Source organism: Sphaerodactylus townsendi, linkage group LG08 (assembly GCF_021028975.2).
Source record: "Sphaerodactylus townsendi isolate TG3544 linkage group LG08, MPM_Stown_v2.3, whole genome shotgun sequence".
Lineage (NCBI taxonomy): Eukaryota > Metazoa > Chordata > Lepidosauria > Squamata > Sphaerodactylidae > Sphaerodactylus > Sphaerodactylus townsendi.
The window spans coordinates 95,460,012-95,480,946 of NC_059432.1; the positions used below are offsets into that span (position 1 = coordinate 95,460,012).

Genomic DNA, 20,935 nt, shown 5'->3' on the forward strand with positions numbered 1-20,935 from the left:
ACTTTGAAGTAAGCCCCACCAAGTTCAATGGGTCTTACACCTAGGAAAACGTCCACAGGACAGGAGTCAAGCCTTTAAAAAAGTTCCATAAAAGTTTTGGCAAAAGTCTGTTCTCTTTTGAAGCAAAGTAAACTTGGCCTATAGGCTCTAACGTGGATGTCATACATCTGATAAAACAGACCCTTTAAGAAACTCATGATACATGTTTTTCTGGGTTGTGCTGCAACTGACTTGCAGCCCAGTCCAAATGGCGAGGTGGGGGTGGGGGGAAGAGCTGAGCAGCAGAAACCCAGACAACTCCATAGGGAAAACAGACTTATATAATGTGTTATCATGGTATAAGTCGCAAGGTACATTGAGGGCATTCCCAGACCAAAAGCCCATTTATTAATGTCAGCCACAGAAATCACAGGCAGCTGATGGTGCGATACTAAAAGCTGCACCTTGATGCAAAGAGAGATATGTGAAAATCACTGCCGTTTTAATTCAGCCGGATGGACGTTATCCATTCTGCTTACAGAAACCAGAATTCTAAACACAGAAACATCCTAAAACTTTGAACAACGCGTGTCCTTCAAGAAACAACCATCTGTTAGCCGGGGGGGGGGGGGGGGGGGGGGGGGGGGCGGGGTAGACATGGAACAGCCGCAGGAAGAGGGGACTGCTGGGAAGGGCCAAGTTGGGACGGATACAGCTCAATAGAGCTACATCTTCTGAACTTTCTCTTACATACTAATCTCTCTCTCACTGACTTTGGTTAGTGGAACACTGCTCCTTAGAGCAATTTGCCCTTCATAACTGAGACAGCATCATTTACTGGATCCTTCTGCCCGCACTACAAAGTAAATTATAACAACATAGCCAGAGCCTTTCCCCACCCCACACAGAGCCCAGCCAACAAGGCTTAAAAAAAAGTCAATTATTGGATTGGATCTAACCAGTTTTTCAGGTAGCAGAAGAGGAAGGAGGAGCCCTCCTTTGACCCATCATAAAAGGCTACAGTGAAGATCATGGGATCTGCAGAGATAAAAGCTCTGTGGGACAGCGACTTTGGAAGGAGAGGAAATAGAGCAAGATTGGGTGAAAAAGCTTGCTGGATCCAGCCCATTGTAAAGCAGTTTAAAAGAAATATGTCTTGGAAATGTTAATATTCTGATAGAACACTACAGTTGCCACACAACGGAAGCAGACACAAAGGAAAATAAATATGAGTGTTACGGTACCTTATCAACTCTTTAAAAAACCTCTGGCATAACTTTTGTTCAGACCATAACAAATGGGCTCGCCTTCTGAGACACTGTGCTTAAAATAAAAAATAAAAGAATCAACTAGTGAAGCCTTCCTAAGCAGACAACAAATATCATCTGCTCATGTTTGCCTATCAAGCAAATGACAGAGGCACAAGAACAGAATCTGGGAAGGCTGGCAACAAACCCACCTACGGAAAGAAACTAATTTTGTTGGTGTGAAAATACAGGGCAGTCTGAATATAGTGCAAGATCTGAAGACCTACAGTCCAACTGCAGAGGAATGCTTCCACGTTGAAATATGTGCTGTGTGTGTTTTTTCAGCAAGCAATTTGTGAAAACCCTTCTAGGGCAGTAATCTTCAACGTGTCGTTCTGTCCCGGACAGAACTGCAGTTAAGCACGAAACCAATTTCATTGGGACTTTCCCCTAAGTGTACAGAACACGACTGGGGACCTAAAAAAGCATTCCGAAAATACGTCATGAGAAAAGTTATTATTTAGTGTACAATTACATACCATTGAATGAATGCAAATAGGGAAAATCTTTGTCTGAGAGCCCTTCTACAGAGTGGGGCGTTTTCTCAACAGGCACTTCTGTTCCTTATAGGAAGATGGTCATACTTCTCACCACACTGACATGCAAAGTTCATCAATCAATATTTTTATAACGGTCAAAGACCAGAAGGAACATACAAAGTTCATTGAAAAAGAGGAAAAAGAAGACTTTGGATTTATATCCCTCCTTTCTCTTCTGTAAGGAGATTCAAAGGGGTTTACAATCTCCTTTCTCTTCCCCCCTCACAACAAACAACCTGTGAGGTAGGTGGGGCTGAGAGCTCGTAAGAACTGTGACTAGCACAGGGGGTAGGGAACCTTTAACACTCAAAGTGCCATTTGGACCCGTTTTCCATGGGAAAAGAAAACACTTGGAGCCGCAAATAATTTTTGAGATTTAAAATAAAGATAACACTGTATATATTGGGGTTTTTTACCTTTTACTCTGCTCATTCTGAGAAGCACATGAATGCGGCAAGGATGGGGCCAGCGGCTCGGCCTCGCCGGCCGCCAGGAAAGTGCCCACCCGCTCCAACGGGGCAGGCGAGAGGGGAAGCCCGTGGTGCAGCCCAGCTAGCCGCGGGCAGTTGGTGCGCCCACCCTGCTGCCTGCAGGATGGGCAACGATGGGGCCAGCTGCTCGGCTCGTGGAGCCGCAGTGCAAGGGCAGAAGAGCCGCATGCGGCTCTCGAGCTGCAGGTTCCCTACCCCTGGACTAGCACAAGGTGACCCTGCTGGCATGTGTTGGAGTGCATAAGCTAATCTAGTTCACCAGATAAGCCTCCAAAGCATAAGTGGCAGAGCAGGGAATCAAACCAGGTTCCCCAGATTAGAATGCACCTGCTCTTAACCACTACCCCATGCTGGTTTGAACTCTTAACCACTACCCCACGCTGGTAGGAACATGTTTTGCTACTTTAACTGGATATTTTAAGTTTGGTTTTTTGCTTTGTTTTAAGCATCTGTTGTTGACCAACTCAGATACGTAACACAGAGCAAGAATGCAGCCTAAATAAATTGCCAGTTTAAGAAAAGCTGCCTTTTTAAAAAAAAAACCTAACTCCTGTAATTGTCCTTTGATGTGTGGAAAATCAGCAATTAATAACATTTAGTTAAACAAGTGTAGTGTGACACCTCTTCAAAGTCTAGCCATTTTTATTCTCGAACAAACGTCTGAAAACAAGACCACACCAGCTTGCCAAAGATTGTGCTAAAGCAAAAGGGTGTCACAAGACTCCCATGAATGAAATTGTTATTAGTTGACGAATTTTTTACAAATTCAAGGCACAGTCAATTAATCTGTTGGGGGCCAGAATAAAAAGTAGTTAATCTTCAAAGTTCCCTGTTGTTTCTGAAAACCTTCCTGGGATTAATAATAACCTTCCTGGGATTAAAATTAAAACAAAGTCCAGAGGCACCTTTAACAACAGCCTTGCGTACTGCAGTGTACTTGATGAAATGAGCTCTGAACAGGGTTGCGAACCTCCAGGTGGGGGGGGGGGGGGGGGAGATTTCCCAGCATCCATCTCGAAACTGTAGAAATCGCTGCCCTAGAAGAAAACTGGATGCTTGGGAAGGTGGACTCTATGGCATCATCCCCTGCGGCCATCTTTCCCCTCCCCAAAACCCCAAATTCCCCTCCCCTTGGCTCAACCCCCAAATCTCCAGGAATTTCCCAGTCCAAAGTTGGAAACCTGATTCAGCAACGCTCATGCTGGAATAAATCCTGGCATAGGTGCCACTGGACCCCGGTTTTATTTTTGCATTTACAGACAAGCATGTGACTATCCTTCTGGAACTGAAAAGGATCCATAAGAATCCATAAGGAAAGAAGAAAGAAAGAATTCCAGCCTTGCAAGATATATAGACAGATCTCCCGCTCTTGCTCATCGCACTGATTTCCTGTTCAAGAACAACAATAAAAGAGCTCCACCTGTTGCATATCCACCTGTCAGGCTGCTGTTTAGTGGAAAGAGATGGGGGAACCCCATTCGAATTTCCCTCCTCCCCCCGCCTCCATTTCCAAATGAGCCCTTCCCCGTTCGTTTGCTTGCTTTTTTAAAACGTCGATCTGAAAAACCAATTGAAAGGTTAACCCCTCCGATGCCGCCGCCGCCGCCTTATCCAATCCCAGCATTACCCTGGGCAAATCCCTCCTCAAGACCACCTGGAACGTCACGCACCTCCCGCGACTGCCGAACCCCGAGGCTGGCCCGCTCGCCAAACAGTAGCGCAGAACTCAGGCCCGCTGTTGCCCTGGCAACGGGGTGCTTGGGCGCTTCCAATTTGAGTGGCGAGGAGGAGGGGTGGCGCCGCGAGGAAGGTTCCATTGCAGAGCGAGGGGGAGAGCGGCTAAGTGCCGGTTCAGCCGGCTTCTAGGCGCTTCTCGCGGAGCTCGGCGGGGAGTTGCTCCCCGTGCCTCGTAGTTCCAGTCTAAAAATAGCAATTATTCTTGATTAATTAATTTCTATTAATCAATCAATCAATCGCTATCTATGATTAAATATCCTTATCTATTAATTGCGGTTTATGATTAAATATTATTTATTTATTGCTATTTATTATTGATTGGTTGATTGCTGCTTATTTTATTAATTCGTTAAAAATTTGAACTTTCAGGGTCGGAAACAACAAACAGGATTCGAGGGGCACGAAAGACTTAACAAAATTGGTTTCAGCATTAGCATTAGGTGCACAATTCACTAGATATCTGAAGCGTTAGGCAAAAGGATTTTTCTAGGCAAAACTACAGATAATGGAAAAGGCTGGGTGGACTACTGGGTTTACTTTACTTCTGCATTATAAAGTGGCAACAAGGGTTACCAACTCTGAGTGGAGCCAGGCAGGGTGGTCTTTAGGGAAGGGAGGGATTTAATGCAGTACTGTCCACCTTCCAAATAAGCTGTTTTATCCAGGAGAAGTGGTGTAAATGCTTTAAACAAATTGTGCAGTCTGGAGAGGACTTGTAATTTCAGGAATCTCTGGTCCCCACCTGGAGGTTGGCAGCCCAGCCTTAGCAGCATCCTATCAGGAATTACCGTAAAATGTGTGGCCCTTCATTTATTTTTATCCTACCCTTTCCTCAAGGAGCGCTGGGTGCATTATTCTCTGCCTTCCTGTTTTATTTTCACAACAACCCTGTAAGGAAGAGTGACTGGCCAGAGATGGGATCCAGCAGGTTCTCACAGGTTCCCGAGAGTAGGTTACTAATTATTTGTGTGTGCCGAGAGGGGGTTACTAATTGGTGAGAACCTGAACGTGATTTTTGCCTTAGTTACGCCCCTCCTCTCAGCAGTAGCGTGCAGAACTTGAAGCAGTCTAGCAGGAGGTGCACTGGTGTGCGTGGCAGCCTGCACCTGCGTGCATTCGTTTCCCGCCCAAGGTCCTTGCCACAGCCCTGCCCAGGAATGCCCCGCCCCCGGAATGCCCGGCCACATCCCCGTCGTGCCCCGCCCAGCCCCATTGGCCCTACGCCACAGTTTGAATCCCACCACCATGGGAACCTGTTACTAAAATTTTTGGATCCCACCACTGTGACTGGCCCAAAGTCACCCAGTGAGCTTCCTGGCTGAATAAGGACTTGAACCCAGGTCTGGGTCCAATCAATGTTCTCTTGAATGACATACACTGCGATCCTAATGATCCTTTGCTAAGAGCGGGCCAGCCTCGGGGTTCGGCAGTCGCGGGAGGTGCGTGACGTTCCAGGTGGTCTTGAGGAGGGATTTGCCCAGGGTAATGCTGGGATTGGATAAGGCGGCGGCGGCATCAGAGGGGTTAACCTTTCAATTGGTTTTTCAGATCGACGTTTTAAGTAGAATTCTGAGTAGACTAGTTGAGAGAGAGTAAAGAGAGAGGGTGTTTGGGATTTATATCCCGCTTTTCTCAACCGCAAGGAGTCTCAAAGCTCCTTACAAATCTCTCCTCTCCCCACAGCAGATACTTTGTGAAGTAGGTGTGGCTGAGAGAGGTATGAGTTCAGTTTGCTAATAGTGGAATTAAAATGGGTTTAGACTCGACTAATTCCATAAGATTACACTGTTAACGGATTTACTGTGGCATTAAAATTGTGAGGACAACAATTCATAAAAGATGCAGCTTAGCCTTGAAAAGACTTGCTGTCTCCCAACCCTCCGCCCCTTCATTTATTATTATTTTGCAAGCATTTTTTTAAAAAATAGCCTAAAGCAACAGATCAATACAAAATATAAAAGGTTAGCCAATGCAATAAAGTAATAATTTTAAAAGGTGGCAAAGGTGGAGACATAATTTACCAAAGAGATGATTCCCACAAGAAATAATCATAAACTTACACATACAAATACAGGAGGAAAATTGAAAGAGATGTAATTAACTACAAAAATGCTTATAAAGTGGCTCATGATCAATAAACACAAAATAAGCAGTATGTCCACACTGTGTGAACCTGGGTTATCTAAATAAATTATAAGTCTGAACAAAACTCTGATCAATGCGAGTGCTTACTCAAATCCCCTGCCACGGTGGTGGGAGAGTTCCGCAGGTACCTGTAAAACTGTAACACAGGTGACCATCTCAGAAGTTTTAAAATGGGCCAAAAAAATGCCCCTCTTTTGTTGCTCTGCGCACTGACTATATATCTGACCATCTGCCTACCCCCTCCCGCCCAGGATTTGTCCACTGGGGTTTGATGCCAGATGCCTTTTATTATTATTATTCATTTTGCTGCTATAGTCTTAATAGTTTTAAGGTTTTGTATTGTTTTAATTGGGGCTATTCGATTTGTTTTATTGTCTTGTTATTTACTGTTGTACACCGCCCTGAGCCCTTCGGGGGTAGGGCGGTTTATCAAATCGGATAGATAGATAGATAGATAGATAGATAGATAGATAGATAGATAGATAGATAGATAGATAGATAGATAGATAGATAGATAGATAGATAGATAGATAGATAGATAGATAGATAGATAGATAGATAGAAAATAAATCCTTGATGGCTCCATTTCTCTATCTTAAAAAGCCTCAGATTTTGTTAACCATTATGCAACAGAAATGAGTTTTTGAAAAGTTGCAGGGGTCCCAAAAATATGTTGCAGGGGTGCCAAAAGTTGCAGGGGTACCAAAAAAGATGTTGCAGGGGTACCAAAAAAAATGTTGCGGGGGTACCAAAAGTTGCAGGGGTACCAAAAAAATGTTGCGGGGGTACCAAAAAAATAAGACCCACTGAGTACTCCCATATAAAGCCATAAAGGGCTATATCCTAAGTGCTATAAAGCTTAACAGCCCAATCCAGAGCGTGCAGCAGCCAGAGATGGTGAGAAAAAAAAAGCAAGAAAACTACTGGCTGCCTGAAAATCACCCATTGGACCAAAAGGACTTACACCATACTTTTGGGTGGCATAAGTCTGTGCCAGGGAGGGAAGTAATTTGTGTATTTGTGTGTGTGTGAGAGAGAGAGAGAGAGACAAAGAGACAGAGACAGAGACAGAGAGAGCACGTGTGTATTGACTTGACTGATCAAACCATTAATTCAATTTAATTATCATTATATTTTCCTTCATTTATTCTCTGCCTTTCTCTCCAAGGCAGATTACATTATTCTCTTCTTCATGTTGTCCTCACAACAACCCTGTGAAACAGGTTAGGCAGAAATTATGTGACTGCCCCAAGGTCCCCCAGCAGGCCCCCATGGATCTCTCAGGTCCTAGCCCAACACTAGCTACTAGACTACACTGATAATTAATGATCATATAGTTAATCTGCTATTTGTTAAAATGGATTACAACCTGGTTCTTTGTATCCTGTCCGTAAACTGAAGCATATTCAATTCATGGCTATATATGCATGACCTTGGAGTTCAAGTCGGCTCTGCTCAAATCAATGCCAATCTTTTTCAATTGACATCTGTGAGAAGGGGATTCACTTGATTTATGTGATTGTAATTTAATATACCTGAATGGCCCAGGCTAGCCTGATCTCCTCAGATCGTGAAAGATAAGCGGGTTGCCAAGAAAGACCGGGTTTGTTATACTGACACAGGAAATGGCGAACCACTTCCGAACATCTGTTGCCTTGAAAACCCTATGGGGTCCATGAACACCCTGTGGACTGTGACTTGATGGTAATTTCCACCACAAATTCCACTTATGTGTTCTACTCCACTGTCTATTCCCCATGAAGGAAGGAGGCTGAGATTTTGAGCAAGCTGTTGGCATTTGCTTTTACAGCCAGATGATGGGCTGATCAAAGGTCTGTAACTAATTTATTTTGTGTCTAGTAATTACTCAGTCGAATACATGAGAGGGCAGTTGTAAATTTGTCCTCCACCAAGTGATACGCTGACCTCTTAACTGCACCACAATAATCAATATGAATTGAAATTCCCAAACTACTGATTAGTATTCTAGAAAACGTAGTGTGAGGTCTGCTTTCTGGGATAATTCGCAGTGAGAAAAGGCTTGGTACAATGTGAGGCATTCCCTGTGGTGGCCAGAAATGGCTCCCTGTCTTGTAAACAGTAGTGAGTGAGGGCCTAACAGGGACTGAGTCTACATGGGTGGGTCCCCATGTTGGATTTGATCTCCCCATCCCTTTATAATTTGACACATCCAGAGGTGGGATCCAGCAGGTTCTCACAGGTTCCCGAGAGTAGGTTACTAATTATTTGTGTGTGCCGAGAGGGGGTTACTAATTGGTGATTTTGCCACGTGATTTTTGCCTTAGTTACGCCCCTCCTCTCAGCAGTAGCGTGCAGAACTTGAAGCAGTCTAGCAGGAGATGCACCGGCGTGTGGGGCAGCCTGCGCCTGGGTGCATTCGTTTCCCCACCCAAGGACTGGCGCAGAGGCTGCGTCCTTGCCACAGCCCCGCCCAGGAATGCCCCACCCCTGGAATGCCCGGCCACGCCCCCATCATGCCCCGCCCAGCCCCATTGGCGCTACGCCACAGTTTGAATCCCACCACCATGGGGACCTGTTACTAAAATTTTGGATCCCACCACTAGACACATCAGTGCAGAAGTGCCCAAGTGACAACAAAAACACACCCTGCCTGGCTGCCCCACACCAGAGGGTCCACCTTTCTTGTTTCACACCTGAGCTGCAGTTAAAGGGGCACTGTGCTCAGCTGTGAATTTGTTAAGTCCCAAAAAGCCTGCTAAAGCATTTCACCAACATTATCTGTTGGCCATTGTGACATTGGTCCTGCAAGGTAGGCCAGTCTTTTAAATTGTTGCCTCATGAAAGACTGAGGGGCTTCCTGAAGGCCACCTAGTGAACCTGTGGTGGGAACTATATTTGAACTTGAGACTTCAAACCATAGCTCATTTGCTTAGCCATTACACCCTGCTAGATCTCTTAATTAAACAAGGGATGGAAAGCTTTCTCATGCTTTCCTCAAAATCAGGAAAACATTTGCCGCTCCGTATTGTTATGTACAGGAGCAAGACGAGGGAGGGAGAAGAAGATAGACATTCCTTTCATAACCATTATAACTATTTTCCTATGATCCAGGCTGCAGTCGCCGCAAAACAAAATCCCCAGCTCAGTCCTCCCAATAACTGACAGCCTGGAGCCATTTAATAAAGCGACAGCTGAAGTGTATGGTAAAGACATTCATTTTTAAACTCGACGTACTTCAGAATATTTGCTCCCAGCCTAGCCTTGCCAATTTTGCTAAGCAGACTTTTATTATTTGTAATTGCTTTCGCTTTGGGGGAAACGAAGTCTTTATAAAGACGGTGCCATTTCAGAACGAATGCGGCAGTTTGGCGTTTATGCACAAGGGGTGCGATCCTGCTTCTGGTTTATGCCAGTAGCAAAATTCCTACTGAGGCTGCATGCGGGCAGAGAGCTTGTCTGCTCTGTCTGCCCAAACTCTGTCTGGCGTAGGAGGTTAAGAGCTCGTGTATCTAATCTGGAGGAACCGGGTTTGATTCCCCGCTCTGTTGCCTGAGCTGTGGAGGCTTATCTGGGGAATTCAGATTAGCCTGTACACTCCCACACACACCAGCTGGGTGACCTTGGGCTAGTCACAGCTTCTCGGAGCTCTCTCAGCCCCACCTACCTCACAGGGTGTTTGTTGTGAGGGGGGGGGGAAGGGCAAGGAGATTGTAAGCCCCTTTGAGTCTCCTGCAGGAGAGAAAGGGGGGATATAAATCCAAACTTTTCTTCTTCTTCTTCTTCTTCTTCTTCTTCTTCTTCTTCTTCTTCTTCTTCTTCTTCTTCTTCTTCTTCTTCTTCTTCTTCTTCTTCTTCTCCTTCTTCTGATTTAGAATTAAACTGGGCTTCAGAATCCGTGTTAGTGTGAAGCAAACTAATTCCCGTTCTCTAGGCAACTTGCATTCAGTTGTTATGGTGAGTTGGAGTAAAAATCAGACCAGGAAACTTTTTCATCACCCTCCATGCAATAAGGGAGGAGCAGAAGACACACCTGAATATAGCAACCAGGGTAAAAATAAGCCAGTATAAGCCAGTACTGAGTGGTGGCAGGAAAGGTACCCAAGTGATATTGTTGCACAAGTGTGTCCCAGATCCTCCCAGTCCAATAAGGAGAACTGAGGCAAGGCGTCAATGAACGCAGGAAAAGAACTTTATTCGTGAAGAAAGGGAGCCTTCAGAATCAAGCCTCTAACTAAACTATAATTGAGGTGAAATGGTTAGAAACCAGTTGGGGAATCATTTCACTCAGTCATAATTTGTTTACTCAACTGTTTATGTACTCTTGCTACAATTCTGCATCCCCCCATCAGCCTTCAGCGTTGTCATTACCTAACTGGTTAATTACAGCGGCACAGCATAAAAGTCTGGTCAGTAGATTCTGATCTGCTTTAATCAATCAAAAAATACATGTTCTTGCTTTAGGAGCTTCCTTTATATAAACAACTCATTTTCCATCAAAGCAAAGGCGTTCCTCCCATTGGGCAAAGTGGGCAGTTGCCCAGGGCGCCCCTTGTAGGGGGCGCAAAAACTGCAAGTTCATTTGTGGGATTTTTTTGTATTTTCAGTGTTTTTCCGTTTTTGGTCTGCAGAGGGTGCAGGCTAGCAGCACCAACATTTCAGGGATTTTTCAGGAGACTCTCCTGATGATATCACCCAGGTTTGGTGAGGTTTGGTTTAGGGAGTCCAAAGTTATGGACTCCCAAAGGGAGTGCCCCATCCCCCATTGTTTCCAATGGAAGCTAATAGGAGATGGGGGCTACACCTTTGAGGGTCCATAACTTTGGACCCCCTGAACCAAACTTCACCAAACCTGGGTGGTATCATCAGTAGCATCTCACAAAGACACTCTGAAATTTTGGTGCTGCTATCTTAATAATTGCATCCCTGACAGCAGGCACCCCCTAAATTTCCCCAGATTTTCCTTTTAAATCCACCCCCTTCCCGCCAATGCTTGTTTTCTTTCTTTCTTTCATTCTCTCAATGCCTAATAAAGATTATTATTATTAAATCCACCCTCTTCAGCATGGATTTAAAGGGAGAATCTGAGGTCCCCAGTTTAAACATTGAAAGTGATTCTGTTTCAGGGTGGGGAATAATCCACCCCAAAACAACATCACTTTCAATGTTGTTTAAACGGGGGACCCTAGATTCTCCCTTTAAGTGGATTTAAAAGGAGAATCTGGGCTCCCTAGTTTAAAGACCATTGACAATAATGCTGTTTGGGGGTGGATTCCAGCATCACTTGTTTAAACTAGAGAGCCCAGATTCTCCACCTTAAAATCCACCTTAAAGGGAGAATCTGGGGGCCCCAGTTTAAATAACATTGAAAGTGATGCTGTTTCCCCCAATTGGGGGGACTGGATACAACACCATAAAATGTTTTCATAGCAGTAATAAAACATTTTGAAAGCATTTTGAAGAATGTTTTCAAAAAATATTTCTGCTGTGTGGCATGGCTCATTGCTGTGTTCAGATTTGTGAGTTGGGGCATGTTCTATAATGTGATGGTGACTTTGAAACGACCTGGTGGAAAAAATCATTGTTTGGTCACGGTGGGAGAGGGTGGCCGCCCATGGGGGGTGGGGGCATCAAACTCAGGTTTTGCCCAGGGCTCCAGTTTGCCTAGATACGCCACTGCATCAAAGAGAAAAGTACATGCAGTGGAAACTTCTGTGTCCTTAACCTTTTGAATTAGAAGAAGAAGAATTTGGATTTACATTCCCCCTTTCTCTCCTGTAGGAGACTCAAAGGGGCTTACAATCTCCTTGCCCTTCCCCCCTCACAACAAACACCTTGTGAGGTAGGTGGGGCTGAGAGAGCTCCGAAAAGCTGTGACCAGCCCAAGGTCACCCAGCTCGCATGTGTCGGAGTGCACAGGCTAATCTGAATTCCCCAGATAAGCCTCCACAGCTCAGGCGGCAGAGCGGGGAATCAAACCCGGTTCCTCCAGATCAGAATGCACCTGCTCTTAACCACTATGCCACTGCTGCTCCTACCGTGTTTCCCCGAATATAAGACAGTGTCTTATATTAATTTTTGCTCCCAAAGATGCGCTATGTCTTATTTTCAGGGGATGTCTTATTTTTCTGTGTTCTGTTCGTCGGGCATGCTTCCAAACAAAAACTTTGCTATGTCTTACTTTCGGGGGATGCCTTATATTTCGCACTTCAGCAAAACCTCTACTATGCCTTATTTTTCGGGGATGTCTTATATTCGGGGAAACAGGGTAGCAGAGCAAATAACAGGGGCAGAGATGTGAGTGTGTTGTTTTGTAGAATTTCACTAGATAGCAAGATAAAGTTACACTAAACATAGGAACAGAAAACTCTGTCTATGCAAGTGCTCAGTCTGGGTGTCTGTTCAGTCTATATGTGCATGTGTGTCTGTCTCTCCTCTTTTGTTGGAAGAAGAAAGAAGAGAAAGGTCATGTGATTCTAGGCATGATGTGACTTCAGCAGTTAACTCTTGCTTGACTGAATGAAGCTTGTAAAATTCTAACACTTGCTGATAAGATAAACTACCAATTGGCCATGCTGGCAGGGGCTGATGGGGATTGTAGTTCCTGAACATCTGGAGAGCCGCAGGTTCCCTACCCCTGATCTAGTCCATCGAGCCCTTTCACTCAGCGGCCAACCAGTTATCCTGGACTGTCAACCACAATTCCATTTAGTCGCCAGTGACGGAAGTCTCCTCCATGCCTAAACTCCTAGGTTAGGTAGGGGCCATCACTACATCCGCTGGCAACGAATTCCACAACTTAATTTCAGATTGTTCTGGGTCTATTGCCTGCCGGCATCACGGAGTTATTAACATTGGGGAGAGAGCTATCTGCTTTCTCCTTCATCCTAGCCTACAGGAACCCACAAAGCTGCCTTTTATCCTGGATCTGTCAAGGTCAGGATTTTGACTGGCAATCGCTCGTTAGCGTCTCAGGCAGAAGAAGAAGAGAGTTTTGGATTTATATCCCCCCTTTCTCTCCTGCAGGAGACTCAAAGGGGCTTACAATCTCCTTGCCCTTCCCCCCTCACAACAAACACCCTGTGAGGTAGGTGGGGCTGAGAGAGCTCCGAAAAGCTGTGACTAGCCCAAGGTCACCCAGCTGGCATGTGTGGGAGTGTACAGGCTAATCTGAATTCCCCAGATTCCCTCAGGCGGCAGAGCTGGGAATCAAACCCGGTTCCTCCAGATTAGATACACGAGCTCTTAACCTCCTACACCACTGCTCTTTCACACCACCTGCAAACTGAATCTTTTAACTGCAGGTGCTAGGGATTGAACCTGGGGCCTTCTGGATGCCAAGCAGGTGTGTTGACTCTGAGCCACACTCTCTCTCCTGGGTATGCATGCAGATGAGACATTATGCACCCTTCCTGAATCCTGCCCGCCCCCCGCCCCCCGCCCCCCCCCCCCGGTCTTCCCTTTCCATGCCTTTGTTTAATATGAATGCTGGTTTTTGTCAGCATTTGGACTATGATGTTCCCAATTCACTTTTTCTCCCCTTTGAAAGTCCACATTCAGCAAAAGACCTGAAATTCAACAAAAATCCATTTGGTGGAGTTGTGCTATAAGTTATAAAAATTTCACATTTCACAAGACTCACAGGAGCCTCTATTATCTGCTTTTGCTTTTCATATGCTGGTAAGAAGAGGGAACACTGCTTGGTCAGATATGGTTTCATGCTAAGTGTATTTTTTCAAAAACCAAGGCTGCCAGTACAGGGGGTCAGAAACATCCTCTGTGTCCCCTGTTCTTCGCACTCTGAACTGTAAAAAAAGGGGGGAAGGGTTTGTAAGAACCTGTGCTTGGAATATCAACTGAAACCCTTTGAGCTTTGGCTTCTAGTACTTGTAATGATGCAAAATTAGCTGTATGTTTTAAAAGAGCAGCTGGGGGAATCAGGCAATCCTACCTGAAGTGTAAATTGGATTTTGGAAACAACGTGGGTGTCTTCTAACAAATAAATTAAGGCTTGATTGTCAACCGCAGAACATGCTGTTAAATTTGTGGATCCTGGGTTATTTCCAGACTAATAATTCCATGAGTGTAAATCTTCCACCCACAGATCATGATTTCCCCCACCACTCCCATGGCAGCTTCAAATACCCCCCAGTTGCATTTCAGGCTGTCATGAGAGGAGAAGTAGGGAAGATTGTACTCCAAGAGTAGAAGTCAGTGCATCCATGAAAATTTTAGTCTGGATCCAAGCCCCTGGGGTGTATAATGCAAACGAAATCCATTGCAAATAGAGAAGGTTTATCAGTATCAGGGATATATGAATTTCCCTATCTTTGCACATGCCTTATGGAAGCACAGTATTTGATGCTGCTTGATAACTATCTCAGGGAAGTAATAGATTTGCGAATATTATCCTTGTAAACACACAAGTACATAAAAGCAATGTTTAAGGCATCTGTGTATAGTAATACATTTTAAAAATTGGAACCATGGTTCTGATCTGCATGAAATTGCTTAGAAAGATGTCTGTGCTTTTTCAATAGGGAATGCAGTGCACACTTAAGTCAATTGCTGATGATGGAATGCATGAGATAGGAAGTGGTCTTTTGCATTTGGCTTGCAAAGAAGCCACGGAACTGCTTTTGAGGATTTGTGCCAAACTTACGATGCCCATGCAAAGAAAAAAGGAGGGATTTTGGGAGATAATGGGACAGATTCCATTCATGTCTTTGCAAAACCAAAACAGAATTGGTTGTACATGAGTAGCATACATTTCAGCAGTGGTGGGATCCAAAAATTTTAATAACAGGTTCTGATGGTGGTGGGATTCAAACAGTGGCGCCGCCGCACACGCACCTCCAGTCCCTATTGGGCAGGAAGGTTGCTTTAGTAACCCCTTCTCGGCACTCAGAAAAAATTAGTAACCACTTCTAGAGAAGTGGTGAGAACTGGTTGGATCCCGCCTCTGCATTTCAGGGTATACAAATCTGCAAGCTCTGTCTTAGGCTCCATCATTATGTTATCTAGCTTAATAGCTATCTTTGCTTCTTCCACTTTTTTGCCTAGAAAGGAGAAAATAGATACAGAAAGAGGCAGCTTAACTCTTCCTTCTCGTTCATTTTCAGCTTAAAGTCATCCTCCTCAAACAACCTGTTCACCCATAGAAGAGAATGTGTGAGGAAACTTAGAACTTTATAGTGGCAGCAATAGAGATTTCCAGTTTGTCAGTTTGATGGCCACACTTTGTTCCATACTGAAGCAACATCTAAAAAATCTGAATCATTTGTTTTTGCTCCTGAAACTCAGGAGTAAAAATAAATCCAGGCTACGCCTTTGACTGGCACATCTAGATCCATTCAAAAAGCGAAGCAATCAGTCCTGGAAGGTCAGTGTGCAAACTATCCATCACTTTTACAGTATGTGGGTGATAGGACATTCTGTATTCACAGCTTGGTACTTCAGCATGAAGCTAAAAATACAAAAGGCATCAGGGTCAACGTGGACCACAGGAAATGGAGGCTGATAATACCTCTAGAGCAGTGCAGATTTCTCTGCCTGTGTCTATCTTGGGGTCATTAATCATTGTACAGGGAGGCTGAAGCCCAGAAAGCAACTACATGGGCTTTGCAAGAATTACTGTACTAAAAAAAGTGCACCAAAATTTTACACTATAATTATTTTGGGGGTCAAAGAAAATGAGATGATGTGTAGGGTTGCCAGCTCTGGGTTGAAAAGCCTAGGGTGCATGCGGTTTTGGGAAGAGAGAGAGACCCCTACAGGGTATAAAGCCATAGAGTTCACCCTCCAAAGCTGCCATTTTCTCCAGGGGAACTGATCTCTGTACTCTGGAGATGAGTTGTAAGAGTGGGAGGTCTCCAAACCCCATTGGGTTGGCCCAGTGATGTAGGCATAGGTTCAGGAGCGGGGCCATGCCCCACGCACCCTGGGGGCGTGACCATGCCTCCCCAAGCCCCGCCCCGGTCTCTGTGCTTATAAAAGCAGCTCTCCGAGGCCAGGGATGGCAGACTCCCCTGCCCTGCCCCACCCCACCAGCTGGGCTCCCAGCCAGCAGCCGGCAGTCCCTTCTGCCCTCCGCTCCAGGCAGACGTGTAGCTAGGGGAAATGGAGCCCAGTGCAAAATCTGTGATTGGCGCCCCCCCCAATGGGAGCTGCTGTAATGCTGGCATCCACCCCCAAACAGCACCACTTTCAATGGTGTTTAAAGTAGGGAGCCCAGATTCTCCTTTTAAATCCACCTTAAATGGAGAATCTGGGGTCCCCAGTTAAAACAACATTGAAAGTGATGCTGTTTTGGGGTGGATTATCCCCCACCCTGAAACAGCATCACTTTCAATGTTTAAACTGGGGAACGCAGGGGAAGACATGATGGAGCGGGGCTTTCAGTGGGAAGTCAAATGATTGGCTGTGTGAGGGCAGATGGAAGGCTGGGGCCTATGTAAACATCTGGGCAGGGTTTAAAAGGCTGGAGGAGACCAGTAAACAGGTCTCAACCCTTTTCTCCTGAGCAGAAGGAGCAAGGCTGGGAAGGGGAGAGAAGTATTGGGGTGCGGCTTAACCCAAGGATTGCCAACTTTAAGCCAGGAAATTATTGAACGATTGGGGGTGCAGCCTGGGACGAATGGGGTATGAGGAAGAAAGGACCTCAGCAAGGTGTCATGTGGTAGAATGCACCTTCCAAATTAGCCATTTTATTCAGGGAACTGATCTCTGTAGACTCTGTAGATCAGTTGTGGTTCCAGGATATCTCCAGGTCCCCATGGAGCTTGGCAACCCTACAAAACCCTCTTCCTTTCCATTCTGAGTCACATATTGAGGATGAGCAACAAATGTCAGTTGCATAGGAGGAGTGAGGCTGCCTCTCCCGCTCATACATAGTGAAGGAAGGGAGTTTTCCCATGCCTTTTCCCTGGCTTCAAATGATCCACAAGCTGTTATTTACCTCACTAAAGAAACATATGGGATGCCTGTCTTTAGGTAAATAATAGCTTTCGAATCTAATTTGTAGTCATGAGCATGAATGACACCGGTAGGAAATGTTAACCACCACCACCACCCTCGGAGCCCAAATTGGGTGATCCATTCACAGGTTCCTGAGATTCTCATCTAATGTGGTCTTTGTCTTCTCTTTTCCTTTTGGGCTGGTGATGTTTTTAATTCGAAGAACGAACTTGTCAAGTGTTATTGGGTGTGGCGGGGAGGGGGGAGTTTTTTCAAATAGGATTCAGTTTCTTAACTACAATTCTTCTATTTACTTAACGCAACGACTCACATTATCGAGTTGTCCTCAGATGTATGCTGGCAGTCAACAGCCTAGAAACTTACATGTTTAAGTCCACGTGAGAATGAAACATTGAAGGCTCTAGAAACAGTTTCGAAGTCTGAGAACAGAGATAGAGGAGTAAAAAAAATGGTATTTTTTTTTCAAAGCCAGGTAAATCAGTGCCCCCCAAAAGTCAGTATTCCCAATATTCCTGAATTCCAATACCAATATGGTATTCAGATTTGAATGGATTTTTTCTTCTTCTAGGTTTCTGAATTTTTGGATCCATTATTCCCTAGGGGGCAACTTTCTGGATGAGGGTTGTTTTTAAAGGTGATGGCCACTAACCTGGATAGCTTTAAAAAGGGCTTGGACAGGTTTATGGAGGAGAAGTTGATCTATGGCGGGGTAGGGAACCTGCGGCTCTCCAGATGTTCAGGAACTACAATTCCCATCAGCCTCTGTCAGCATGGCCAATTGGCTACTAATCTTGATCCTCCTTGATCTCAGATTGCAAATGCCTTAGCAGAACAGGTGCTCAGGAGCAGCAGCAGCAGAAGGCCATTGCTTTCACATTCTGCACGTGAGCTCCCGAAGGCACCTGGTGGGCCACTGCGAGTAGCAGGGTGCTGAACTAGATGGACTCTGGTCTGTTCCAGCAGGCTAGTTCTTATGTTCTTATGTTCTTAAAGGTACATGCACCAAAATTGCAGGGGAGATGCTGATGCCTGATAAACGACCCCCAATTTCAAGTACGTTGGATGAAGGGGTCCAATTCCCATGGAAGAACCAACACAACAAGCCCAGCAGAAACAATGACAATGTACAAATTCCCAGTAGAATCCAGTGTCACTCTGGCAATTCAAACCCAACAGAAGTAATCTGAAACTGGCGAATCACAGCAAAACAAATCTGGAATTGGGGGACAAACCAGCTCTGCGAAAGGAAAAAAGAACACCTCTTGAAACTGAGAAACATACTTGAAATAGAAGCAGCAAGCCAAGCCAATAGAAACCCCAAGAGACATAGATACAAAGAAAAAGAAAAATGGCGGGAGGGGGGGGGGGACCAGTCCTTTAGCTAGCGTTTGCTCCTGATCTTGCTGGTTAATCCTGAATATTTCCAGGATTTGGGGGAGCAATTTTCGGTATCCCCAAAAAATTCCAAGATATCTTTGGGGTGTTGAATATGCTTGAAAAATACCAATAGGGTATTTTTTGGAGTGCATTTTTGGCTTGATTGTATCCAAACACACATTCTTAAATAGAGATAGTCATTCTGACCGAGGCCTAGTTCACACAGCTGTTTCAGGGGAGTTCAAAATTAGGTGTTCTTTCAGAGCACAGGGGATAAAAGTTTCATTTTGTGGATGGGGACATGGGCAGGCTATGTCTTCACAGGTACCATTACATCACTTTCAGTGATCAGCTGAGAGTAACAGAAAGATTGTAGGAATTCCTAGAGCTGCCCTATGTCCTTTCAGTGCAATGTCAATTACTTTTAACTTTCTTACAGCTTATTCATAATTAATGACCTTGCTGGTGTTAACGCTGGCCGTTTGGGCCTCTGATCTATGCCGCCTAAATCCATTCAGTCTAATGGGGGTTTCTTAGCAGTGGGGAGGATTTTTTACTGTTCAAATCTTCCCATGCCACTGGGAAGCCTCCATGGGAACAGTGGTGTGGCACCACATCAGTACTGTGGCCCACCGCCACCGAGTTTGGATGGGACTGTATGCCAGGCATGCTTCAAAGATGGGATAATAATAAGAATCTTGCTGAATCATTCCAATAGTCCATCTAATCCAGTGGTTCTCAACCTGGGGGTTGCGACCCCTTTGGGGGTCGAACGACCCTTTCACAGGGGTCACCTAAGACTCTCTGCGTCAGTGTTCTCCATCTGTAAAATGGATAAATGTTAGGGTTGGGGGTCACCACAACATGAGGAACTGAGGTCACGGCATTAGGAAGGTTGAGAACCACTGATCTAATCCATCATTCTCCAGCCACAACAGTGGGCGTTTCCCCACTCTCCCCTATTCCCCCTATGCCACGCTCTGCTCTCAGCACGGCATCCCTGGTGCAAGCCCAGGTGTCCCCACGACCCCGCGCGGGGTCATCATAAGAACATAAGAACATAAGAACAAGCCAGCTGGATCAGACCAAAGTCCATCTAGTCCAGCTCTCTGCTACTCGCAGTGGCCCACCAGGTGCCTTTGGGAGCTCACATGCAGGATGTGAAAGCAATGGCCTTCTGCGGCTGTTGCTCCCGATCACCTGGTCTGTTAAGGCATTTGCAATCTCAGATCAAAGAGGATCAAGATTGGTAGCCATAAATCGACTTCTCCTCCATAAATCTGTCCAAGCCCCTTTTAAAGCTAAAGCTTTGCAAGAGCGCCAGGGATGCCGTGTGCCGAGGGGCACGACAGCGGCAGTGTCGGGGGGGCTGCGCTGTCGCCGCCCCTCTCGTGGGGAGTGCTGGGGGACCCCGCGCTACTCTCCTCAAGTAGCGCAGGGCTTAAGGTAAGTGGGGAAAGGCCCAGTGACCAACCAAGTATCCTGGAGGGCTAACAAACAGGGCATAGAAGCCAAACCTCCTGCTCTGTTACCTCCTAACTCTAAAACTTCAGTCATTGCCTATTCTTCTGTGTGGCCTCTTACGAAAACATTATTCTGTATTATGATGGCTTATCTGCTGGAATGAAACATAAGCTTGTTTAATAGTAACTTAATGGAAGAAACGGTCCAGTCAGCATATGAAGGATTGAACTTTTCAAAAGAAAAAGATGTACAAGATTATCTGCAAGGCTTCTTGCGGATTTGCTCATTGGGGGGAGAGTTTCACTTGTTCTCTCTGCCAGGATTTAAAAAATTAGAAGTATAAACAAAGCCCCTCTTAAGGCCTTCCTGTCGGAAATGTGCTTTATCTCTCTCACTGAGCAGCAAAGGCTTTACAAAAAAACTTCTTAATACCTAATCATAATCTTATCCATTAATTATGAATAAGCTGCCAGATTGACTGGGGTCTTTCAGAGAAATGCAACGAAAAGATGGGAGGTGAACAAAGTTACTGGGGGAGCAAGAAGCACGCAGAAGCAGGAAGAAGAGATGATCCAACCCGGAAGAGGGAATAACTAGAGTTGCCGACTCCAGGTTGGGAAATTCTTGGGGATTTGGGAGGGGTGTCTTAGGTCGTTTCCCCACTTACCTTGACCACCCTTTGCTGCGCGCTACTCCCAGTGCGCTCCTGGGCTTTCCCAAAGGCGCCGTTTTGAGGAGTGCCAGGAATGACGCGAGCTGAGGGGGCGCGACAGCAGCAGCGTCGGGGCGGCTGCATTATCGCCGCCCCTGTAGTTGGGAGTGCCGGGGGACCCCGCACTACTTGGGGAGAGTAGCGCGCAGCAGCAGGTAAGTGGGGAAACGACCTTACATGTCTAAGAGCAGGGGTGTCAAACATGTGGCCTGGAGTCTAGATCTGGCC

The 20,935-nt window shown here is 45.6% G+C and overlaps 1 protein-coding gene across 9 annotated transcripts in view; it reads right to left on the bottom strand.

Annotated features, from left to right (window-relative positions):
* Positions 1-4,061, bottom strand: part of ZBBX (zinc finger B-box domain containing) — a 50,246-nt gene extending 46,185 nt beyond the window's left edge. For 3 of the 9 annotated variants that reach the window (XM_048506789.1, XM_048506793.1, XM_048506785.1), the window contains exons 1-2: positions 3,944-4,056; positions 1,224-1,302 (exon numbers count right to left, since the gene is read on the bottom strand). The gene's annotated coding sequence lies outside the window, so the exon portion shown is untranslated. Of the gene's footprint in view, positions 1-1,223; positions 1,303-3,943 lie in introns of all 9 variants that reach the window. The other 6 variants (XM_048506788.1, XM_048506786.1, XM_048506792.1 and 3 more) reach the window with 5 other exon arrangements.
* Between the last annotated feature and the right edge of the window lie 16,874 nt (positions 4,062-20,935).